We start from the raw sequence: 10,000 nt of genomic DNA, 5'->3' as shown, positions 1-10,000 counted from the left end.
ATTTATTCTAAGAGCCCATGTTTGACTGAATGTCTCTATGATGTCGAGGAGCTGTTGTAGTCCCTCTTTTGTTTTTGACAGAATGACTAAATCTCTCTCTCTCTCTCAATTCAGCTTTATTAGCATGACTGTGTAACACTATGTTGCCAAAGTATTAACATACATATATATTATATATACATACATACAACAACAACAACAAAAATAATAATAAAGTCCATCTAAATAAATGAAAAGATAAAGTCAGTTTGAAGTTAATCATGTGTAACATCTATCATTGTGAATGGTTAATAATACATATTTAGCAGCTAGTGCAGCTGTTATCATCTTCTTCAAGTAAGAAGGGCATTTTCTCAGTATCTAAGTTCAGTAAATGATGGGATCAGGGCTTCAGATCTGGGGAGAAATGTTTCCCTCACATCGTGATATTTAGGACAAATGAGCAGAAAGTGTTTCTCGTCCTCTATTTGCTGTAGATCAGTGTCTACAGATCCTCTGCTCTCGCTCTGTCCATGTTTGTCTAACTCTCTCTATCTCTAAATCATGCTTGCTTCATCTGTATTTGGAGAAGATTTCTCTTTAAATGGTTTAATCAATAAATAATTGGCAAATTTAGTGCAAAATTTAGTTTATTTTGAAGGTCTAAGTGTATTTTTAGATATTCATCATGAGTGTCTTTTAGATTTGTCAAGTTCTTTAGTAATGGTTTTGGGGTTGAAGCTGTATTCAGCGAGGAGCTGGGTTTTATGGACTATCTGAAGAGCAAGTGTGTTTCGAGGATGAGATTCTGCTGAGGTTTCATTGGCGAGGAGGGCTTTATTAGGGCCCAAGCCAGTAAGGCGCAGGGCCCTATTGTTCTTCTAAGGATTATTATTTTTTTTTTTTTTTTATTTTTTATTTTTTTTTTTTTTTTATTTCAATCATCCGGGCACTTTTGGGGGCCTTAACGTGCCCGAAAACTCTCGAAAATTGGCACGCACATTGGAACCTGCGGCCATTAGGACGCCGCTGAGGCTGGGACCCGGGCGTGGCACAGGGGCTCTACGGCGCCCCCTGGAAAATTGTCAGAAAACTTGATGTATAGCTCACACATATTTGCACGTATTCATATGAAACTCGGTACACATATAGAACTCATTGAGCCGAACAACTTCCGCGCAGCATGTCTTAGGCTCCGCCCAACAGGAAGTCGGCTATTCAGGGCTGTTTAAAAAGCGCATGCTCTGGAATTTGATATACTCCTCTGAGGATTTCCATACGATTGCCACCAAACTCGGTGAACATGATCTCAAGACATTGGGGACGCTAAATTGCGAAGATATTTTTGATATGTCGAACGGTTTGCCCGTGGCGAGGCGATGAAGTTATGGCGAAAAATGAGACCCAGGAAATGCCTAATAACGTCCACATACATTGTATGATGTAGATCAAACTCCAGTGGTTTGTTCGTTGTATGATGCCGATCGGATAGATGTGACTATTATGACTGAAAGTTATAGCGCCACCAACTGGCTGCAGGAAGTGTGTCATTTTCAAAATGCTTTGAATTCAGCATCTTATTTTTACTCGATTTGCTTCAAACTTCACCAGAATAATGTCAAAACACGGCCGATGTAAAACTGTGAAGGGAATATTGATATCTAAAAGTATGTTGCCATGGCAACGTGTCAAAGTTGAAAATTCGTTTCTGGTGATTTTGAGGCAGATAACATGTTTAGAATGTCATGAAACTCAACACACATATCAGTATTAATGATAGTTAGACACTGGAAAAAGCTCATAAACGGGCGTGGAAGAGACACTCTATAGCGCCACCTTTTGTCAAAAATGGGGGGGTTAGTTTTAGCTACAGACACCAAACTCGGTACATAAATTGTTCTAATTAATCCGGACAACTTTCTAATTTACAGTCATTAGCTACGACCAACAGGAAGTCGGCTATATTTATTTTAATGTGGGTTTTTTTTAAAAACAGGCTGTAAACAAATTAATACTCCTCCAAGCAGAAACACGGAAATCACACCAAACATTTTTTCTCATGATGCCAAAATACTGAAGATGCTAAATTGCGGACGGATTTAGGATATCTTGAAAGATGATTTAATGGCAATTTATTAAAGTTACAGTAAAAAAGAGAATTATTATTTTTTTTTTTTCTTTTAAGAGCAGCTTCCAAACACTTCATAAAAAATTACATACACAGAACAATACAGTCTGAGGATATGTGATTAATTTCATGAATTTACAATGCACTATGCTTAGGAGAAAATTAAAAAACTATCAGAGAGCTGTTAAGACTGCTTCTGAGTGAGAGATCCCTGCCAGCCTGCATCTGAGTGAGGGGTGGGGGTGGGGTGGGGTGGGCTGTGAGTGACTGTGTGAGTGACTGTGTGGATTGAGGCAGTGGGTGAGAGAGAGAAAGAGAGAGAGGGTCTGTTTTTTAAAATCTTAAAAAAAATGCTTATAAATCATTAAAGATTTTGATGACACTTTATAATAAGGTCTCATTTCTTAACATTAGGAAATGCATTATTTAACGTGAACTAACAATGAAAAATATATTTTTACAGCATGTTAATTCTTCCATGATAGTATGAACTAACAAAGAACATTTTTTTTAAAAGCATTTATTAATCTTTTTAATGTTAGAAAAATAGTCATGTTTAAAAGATAAACTTTAAAATTTAATAATATATTAACACATTTTGGAATTAATATTGAACAACATTAAATGGTATATAATTATTAATGATTATATATATATATATATAATGATAGCTACAGACACCAAACTCGGTACATAAATTGTTCTTATTAATCCGGACAACTTTCTAATTTACAGTCATTAGCTACGACCAACAGGAAGTCGGCTATATTTATTTTAATGTGGGTTTTTTGTTTTTTTAAACGGGCTGTAAACAAATTCATACTCCTCCAAACAGAAACACGGAAATCACACCAAACATTTTTTATCATGATGCCAAAATACTGAAGATGCTAAATTGCGGACGGATTTAGGATATCTTGAACGGTGTTTTAATGGCAATTTATTAAAGTTACAGAAAAAAGAGAAAACTTTTTTTTTTTTATCTTTTAAGAGCAGCTTCCAAACACTTCATAAAAAATTACATACACAGAACAATACAGTCTGAGGATATGTGATTAATTTCATGAATTTACAATACACTATGCTTAGGAGAAAATTTTAAAACTATCAGAAAGCTGTTAGACTGCTGAGTGAGAGCTCTTGCCAGCCTGCATCTGAGTGAGGGGTGGGGGTGGGGTGGGCTGTCAGTGACTGTGTGGATTGAGGCAGTGGGTGAGAGAGAGAAAGAGAGAGAGAGGGTCTGTTTTTTAAAATCTTAAAAAAATGCTTATAAATCATTAAAGATTTTTATAACACTTTATAATAAGGTCTCATTTCTTAACATTAGGAAATGCATTAATTAACTGAACTAACAATGAAAAATATATTTTTACAGCATGTTAATTCTTCCATGATAGTATGAACTAACAAAGAACTATTTTTTTTAAAGCATTTATTAATCTTTTTAATGTTAGAAAAATAGTCATGTTCAAAAGATAAACTTTAAAATTTAATAATATATTAACACATTTTGGAATTAATATTGATCAACATTAAATGGTATATAATTATTAATGTTTATATATATATATATATATATATTGATAGCTACAGACACCAAACTCGGTACATAAATTGTTCTTATTAAGCCGGACAACTTTCTAATTTACAGTCATTAGCTACGACCAACAGGAAGTCGGCTATATTTATTTTAATGTGTGTTTTTTTTTTAAACAGGCTGTAAACAAATTCATACTCCTTCAAGCAGAAACACAGAAATCACACCAAACATTTTTTCTCATGATGCCAAAATACTGAAGATGCTAAATTGTGGATGGATTTAGGATATCTTGAACAGTGTTTTAATGGCAACTTATTAAAGTTACAGTAAAAAAGAGAAAACTTTTTTTTTTTTTTTTTTTTAAGAGCAGCTTCCAAACACTTCATAAAAAATTACATACACAGAACAAGACAGTCTGAGATATGTGATTAATTTCATGAATTTACAATACACTATGCAGAGGAGAAAATTTAAAACTATCAGAGTTCTCCTGTCTCTGTGCTTCTAATGTTTGCGGTAGGTGACTGGGTGGGTGACTGACTGTGTGAGTTCAGTGAGTGTGGAGGGGGAGAGAGAGAGAGAGAGGGTCTGTTTAAACTTCTCAATAAAATCCTTAAAAAATGCTTATAAAGCATTAAAGGTTTTGATAACACTTTATAATTAAGTCTCATTTGTTAACAGTAGGGAATGCATTAATTAACATGAACTAACAATGAAAAATATATTTTTTACAGCATGTTAATTCTTCATTGATAGTATGAACTTACAATGAACTAACAATGAACAAAATATTTGTAATATTAGAAAAATAGTCATGTTCAAAAGATAAAACATTAAAATGTAATAATATATTAACACATTTTGGAATTGATTTTGATAAACATTAAATGGTATATATTTATTAATGATGTAAATTAACAACAGTTAAATAATGTTGTTTTTTAACATTGGTTAATTCACAAATAACATTAAATATTAACAATATATTTTTTACTTTATTCATTTGTGTTAGAAAAAATTATTCATGTTAGTTAATGGAAAAATAAATCATTAAAAAATGCTTATAAATCATTAAAAGCTTTGGTAACTATAATAATTTCTCATTTGTTAGCATTAGTAAATGCATTGACTAACATGAACTACCAATGAAAAATATATTTTCACAGAATTTAAAGTTTTATATGTTGTTCTGTGTGTGTGTGTTTCACAGAGTTGATGGTTTGGATTAACCCTTTAATTGCCGTATCCCTTAAAACCAAACTGCCAGAGGGTTACTGTGATGCGTTTGCTCGCTGGGCACTGTTTTATCGATGCCACCGGGGTGGCGTATGCTGACGGCTTGGGCCCGTCATCGCTGCTTGCAGCTATATTTATTTATTTATTTATTTTTTTTTTTTTTTTTTTTTTTTTTTTTTTTTATTTCAATCATCCGGGCACTTTTGGGGGCCTTAACGTGCCCGAAAACTCTCGAAAATTGGCACGCACGTTGGAACCTGCGGCCATTAGGACGCCGCTGAGGCTGGGACCCGGGCGTGGCACAGGGGCTCTACGGCGCCCCCTGGAAAATTGTCAGAAAGCTTGATGTATAGCTCACACATACTTGCACGTATTCATATGAAACTCGGTACACATATAGAACTCATTGAGCTGAACAACTTTCACGCAGCATGTCTTAGGCTCCGCCCAACAGGAAGTCGGCTATTCAGGGCTGTTTAAAAAGCGCATGCTCTGGAATTTGATATACTCCTCTGAGGATTTCCATACGATTGCCACCAAACTAGGTGAACATGATCTCAAGACATTGGGGACGCTAAATTGCGAAGATATTTTTGATATGTCGAACGGTTTGCCCGTGGCGAGGCGATGAAGTTATGGCGAAAAATGAGACCCAGGAAATGCCTAATAACGTCCACATACATTGTATGATGTATATCAAACTTCAGTGATTTGTTCGTTGTATGATGCCGATCGGATAGATGTGACTATTATGACTGAAAGTTATAGCGCCACCAACTGGCTGCAGGAAGTGTGTCGTTTTCAAAATGCTTTGAATTCAGCATCTTCTTTTACCTCGATTTGCTTCAAACTTCACCAGAATAATGTCAAAACACGGCCGATGTAAAACTGTGAAGGGAATATTGATATCTAAAATTATGTTGCCATGGCAACGTGTCAAAGTTGAAAATTCGTTTCTGGTGATTTTGAGGCAGATAACATGTTTAGAATGTCATGAAACTCAACACACATATCAGTATTAATGATAGTTAGACACTGGAAAAAGCTCATAAACGGGCGTGGAAGAGACACTCTATAGCGCCACCTTTTGTCAAAAATGAGGGGGTTAGTTTTAGCTACAGACACCAAACTCGGTACATAAATTGTTCTTATTAATCCGGACAATTTTCTAATTTACAGTCATTAGCTACGACCAACAGGAAGTCGGCTATATTTATTTTAATGTGGGTTTTTTTTAAAAACGGGCTGTAAACAAATTAATACTCCTCCAAGCAGAAACACGGAAATCACACCAAACATTTTTTATCATGATGCCAAAATACTGAAGATGCTAAATTGCGGACGGATTTAGGATATCTTGAACGATGATTTAATGGCAATTTATTAAAGTTACAGTAAAAAAGATAATTTTTTTTTTTTTTTATCTTTTAAGAGCAGCTTCCAAACACTTCATAAAAAATTACATACACAGAACAATACAGTCTGAGGATATGTGATTAATTTCATGAATTTACAATACACTATGCTTAGGAGAAAATTTAAAAACTATCAGAGAGCTCTTAGACTGCTTCTGAGTGAGAGATCCCTGTCAGCCTGCAGCTGAGTGAGGGGTGGGGTGGGGTGGGGTGTGAGTGACTGTGTGAGTGACTGTGTGGATTGAGGAGCTGGGTGAGAGAGAGAAAGAGAGAGAGGGTCTGTTTTTTAAAATCTTTAAAAAATGCTTATAAATCATTAAATAAGGTCTCAATTCTTAACATTAGGAAATGCATTAATTAACGTGAACTAACAATGAAAAATATATTTTTACAGCATGTTAATTCTTCCATGATAGTATGAACTAACAAAGAACAATTTTTTTAAAGCATTTATTAATCTTTTTAATGTTAGAAAAATAGTCATGTTCAAAAGATAAACTTTCAAATGTAATAATATATTAACACATTTTGGAATTAATATTGATCAACATTAAATGGTATATAATTATTAATGTTTATATATATATAATGATAGCTACAGACACCAAACTCGGTACATAAATTGTTCTTATTAATCCGGACAACTTTCTAATTTACAGTCATTAGCTACGACCAACAGGAAGTCGGCTATATTTATTTTAATGTGGGTTTTGTTTTTAAACAGGCTGTAAACAAATTCATGCTCCTCCAAACAGAAACACGGAAATCACACCAAACATTTTTTCTTATGATGCCAAAATACTGAAGATGCTAAATTGCGGACGGATTTAGGATATCTTGAACGATGATTTAATGGCAATTTATTAAAGTTACAGTAAAAAAGAGAAAACTTTTCTTTTCTTTTTTTCTTTTAAGAGCAGCTTCCAAACACTTCATAAAAAATTACATACACAGAACAATACAGTCTGAGGATATGTGATTAATTTCATGAATTTACAATACACTATGCGGAGGAGAAAATTTAAAAACTATCAGAGTTCTCCTGTCTCTGTGCTTCTAATGTTTGCGGTAGGTGACTGGGTGGGTGACTGACTGTGTGAGTTCAGTGAGTGTGGAGGGGGAGAGAAAGAGAGAGAGAGAGAGAGGGTCTGTTTAAACATCTCAATAAAATCCTTAAAAAATGCTTATAAAGCATTAAAGGTTTTGATAACACTTTATAATTAAGTCTCATTTGTTAACAGTAGGGAATGCATTAATTAACATGAACTAACAATGAAATATATTTTTTACAGCATGTTAATTCTTCATTGATAGTATGAACTTACAATGAACTAACAATGAACAAAATATTTTTTATATTAGAAAAATAGTCATGTTCAAAAGATAAAACTTTAAAATTTAATAATATATTAACACATTTTGGAATTGATTTTGATCAACATTAAATGGTATATATTTATTAATGATGTAAATTAACAACAGTTAAATAATGTTGTTTTTTAACATTGGTTAATTCACAAATAACATTAAATATTAACAATATATTTTTTACTTTATTAATTTGTGTTAGAAAAAATTATTCATGTTAGTTAATGGAAAAATAAATCATTAAAAAATGCTTATAAATCATTAAAAGCTTTGGTAACTATAATAATTTCTCATTTGTTAGCATTAGTAAATGCATTAACTAACATCAACTACCAATGAAAAATATATTTTCACAGAACTTAAAGTTTTATATGTTCTGTGTGTGTGTGTTTCACAGAGTTGATGGTTTGGATTAACCCTTTAATTGCCGTATCCCTTAAAACCAAACTGCCAGAGGGTTACTGTGATGCTTGTGCTCGCTGGGCACCGTTTTATCGATGCCACCGGGGTGGCATATGCTGACGGCTTGGGCCCGTCATCGCTGCTCGCAGCTATATTATCAGATTGAATCCGGATCAGATTGATGGAGGTGATGCCAGAACTGAACACATCTCTTCTGGATCTCTATCTTCTGGGGGTATAAGCCTAATTCAGCTCTGCAGGCATCATTGGACGTAGCTCTATGGACCCCTAAAATGTTTTTGATCATTTCTAGTTGTAGTTTTTCTATTGAAGTTTTATCCCAGTTTTTAAAATGTATTATTGGTCCCCAAATTTCACTCCCGTACAGTAGAATTTGTTTAATGATTGCGTGATATAATTGAATCCATGTTTTAATTGGTAATTTGAATTGGCCAAACCGTGATTTGATGGCATAAAATGTCCTCCGGGCCTTCTCATTCAAGAGCTGGTTGATGTAGATGTTAAACAGGTTTGGGCTCAGACTGCATCCCTGCCTCACTCCACGACCCTGCTGGAAGAACACACTTCTGAGATTCACAATTCTGACCAAACATGCACTGTTTTTATACATGGATTGTATAACATCAAATGTTTTTCCACCAATGCCAGTTTGTAATAATTTGTATAGTAAACCACCATGCCAAATTGAGTCGAAAGCTTTTTAAATCAACAAAACGTGAATATTTTTCTTTGTTTGCCCTTTAGATTTGTGTTAATTAGAGTGTGGAGAGAATAGATGTGGTTGTTTTGGTAAAAAGCCAGTTTGTGATTGATTTAGGATGCTGCATCTTGTAAGGAATGTCACTATGTGGTTATTATGTTGCAGAAAAGCTTTGCTAGATTACTGCCCACACAAATACCACGCTAATTACTGGGATCCAATCTATCTCTTTTTGTATATCTAGGAGTGATCAGTCCTTCAGACCAGGGGGCTGTTCCATAAACCAAGATTAGAGTATAAGCCAGGCGTATTTCGGTTAGTCAGGCTTATTTTTGGTAGATTCGGTTTCATAAATCAAACTTAAAAAAGTTCAAACTCAGTTACCCCGGCAACTTATGCTGGCAAACTAACCTGGTCCGGAGCAGGCTAAGTGTCAGGCTAAGCTGAGCTCCTCTAACTCTGACCAATAGGAACGCATCCATATTACCACTGACTCTCTCACATACAGTCAGTTTAATTTATTATCGGTCCAAAAATAAAAGTACACAGAAAATACACCTTAAATAATCAAATAAATAAAACAACCAACTGTATTTAATGTATTGTGCCCAAAATGTAGGCGAATGACATTTTAACATAGTTGCTACTTGTGCATGCAGTTGATCAGAAGTTTATGCAGCCTTTCTCTCTGAATTTATGACAGCTGTACCTTTTATGGTTATTAGAACATTAAAACATTACAATCTAAAATGGCTCTTTAAAGCATTAAAGCATAAAAACACAATCAAAAGTTAAAATCACTGAATTAAAAATGTAAATTTATAATAGAAATCAGAGTACATTTTAACTGATAAGAGGAACACCCATTTAACTCATTTGAGCTAGTGATTAACAGTTGCTGCTATCATAAAAATACACTTATATGTAGTAAAATTGTATGTCACATTTAATGTCCAACAACAAATATTTTAGCAGAATGTATATTTTATTCAGAATTCTTGCGCTAGTATTCTATTCTGCTCCGTCTGTGTAGCGCGCATGCGCGCCGCAGCGCTCGTTCACTCGCATAAGCCCCGCCCACTCCTGACAGCTAAATGGATTTATTTGCATGGCTTTCTGACATTTACAGATGTAAAAAATATACCTGTGACGTATCAGTTATGCACTGAGGAAAACACAATGTTTCAAATGCGTTAAACAGCACACATATT

At 34.2% G+C, this 10,000-nt stretch overlaps 1 protein-coding gene across 3 annotated transcripts in view; it reads left to right on the top strand.

Annotated features, from left to right (window-relative positions):
* The window catches only part of LOC306853241 (ras-related GTP-binding protein A), a 29,827-nt gene that overhangs the window by 4,897 nt on the left and 14,930 nt on the right, over positions 1-10,000 (top strand). The window lies entirely within an intron of this gene.

The sequence above is a fragment of the Barbus barbus genome, assembly GCF_936440315.1.
Source record: "Barbus barbus genome assembly, chromosome: 33".
Lineage (NCBI taxonomy): Eukaryota > Metazoa > Chordata > Actinopteri > Cypriniformes > Cyprinidae > Barbus > Barbus barbus.
This window is presented reverse-complemented; position numbering and strand designations above follow the sequence as displayed.